The sequence below is a fragment of the Propithecus coquereli genome, unplaced genomic scaffold, assembly GCF_000956105.1.
Source record: "Propithecus coquereli isolate 6110/MARCELLA unplaced genomic scaffold, Pcoq_1.0 Scaffold188, whole genome shotgun sequence".
Taxonomy (NCBI): Eukaryota; Metazoa; Chordata; class Mammalia; order Primates; family Indriidae; genus Propithecus; species Propithecus coquereli.
This window is the reverse complement of record NW_012143634.1, coordinates 2799542-2801141: the sequence shown is the minus strand read 5'-3', so window position 1 is coordinate 2801141 and position 1600 is coordinate 2799542.

Genomic DNA, 1600 nt, shown 5'->3' with positions numbered 1-1600 from the left:
TCTATTGTCAGTCATTGCAGTAGGTGGAGAGGAAGCTTTCCCTCTATCCCTATATTTGAGAAATATTAGAAGGATATAATTAATTAGAAGAATACGATAAAGTAAGTTGAAATTAAAGGTGATCAGTGTTATATGTCTGAAATTAAAGGTTCTACTGCCCTAACCTACCACCTTACAATACACAATAAACCTCAAATAACTCAACATCTTGATTCAAAGAATATGTAGAAATAACCAAAAGTTTTCACTGGAAGGTAAATATAACCATGTGTGAAACTGTGCTTTATACAAATCAATAATGGGATACAAGGCAAGAACTATGGTAAAGGCCTAGCTAAAAATAAGGCACAGGCCTAGCTAAAAATAATGATAATAATTAGTCACTGAACCCCTGTTTGCTTCTCTATAATTGCCACTCCGGAGCCATACAGCTGGTGGTCATAAAGATTCTTAACTTCTCACCATAGCTGGTGTCCATAAAAATTCTTAACTTTCTCCGCATAGCTGGTGTCCATAAAGATTCTTAACTTTCTCTGTAGATAATACCACCTAAAGATTTCTAAATCTACTCACTAATTTGTCACAATTGTCCTCCTGGAGACAAATTCCAATCGTCTTTTCTGGCTCTTCCTTCTCCTCCAACTCCGTAGAATTTGATTAAGTTGGTTACATTCTTCTTGAATCCTTCTCTGTGAAACTGTATGTCTTCTGTTATCTTTCTACTATAGTGATAATTTATTATTCTCCTTTACTGCTTTACTTTCCTTTTTGTGTATAGGCTTTCTAAAGTTCTCATTCCCTTGTTATTCTAAGCTTTTAAAAATTTTGTGCATGTTGATGACATTAAAATCTATGATGCTAGCTACTACTTGCTCCTGAAACCTAAAATCAGAGTTAAAGGTTATTGTCGTATAATGTCCCCTGAATATTCCTTCAGCAGATAAAGCACAACATAATTAGAAAGGAACTCATGAAGGGAGCATTTCTATTTCTACCCATGAAGGATTAGCTGATCTCAGACTAAATCTCACAACGAAAACAAGTATAAAAGCTATTTCAATACAAAAACAATTGTTTGAAGATATTTAAGAGTCAGAAGTTGAAAGACCAAGATCCCAGAGAGAAGGGAAATACATTGAGATATAGCTGACATTATGCATGTCATCCTCCCTTGAGGCAATTTGAAAACACATGAAGCATAATTCTCAGGATCCAAGAACAAAGCAACTGCTAAAAGGAAGAAATCCAGAGGTCAAAGCCCACCATGGAAAAAGTGTCCTAATAAACACTTCGGGATTTTAGCTGATGCTCCAGAATGACTATACCCTAAGAATAAAGGCAAATTGGAAATAGAGCATTTCCAACTAGAACAAGGTAATCTGTCTACTTCTGCCTTTTATCTGAAGAGAATTAAATCTTCACTAGAGGAAAAGAATATTATCCTGAGACTCTACAAATTTTCATACACAATGCCCCACATTCAATCAAACATTAAAAGTCATGGCAGGAAACAGAAATGAATGACCAAAAATCAAGAGCAATAAAGACAATTAGAGCCACAGATGATCCAGAAATTGGAGTTACAAGACATGGACTTAGC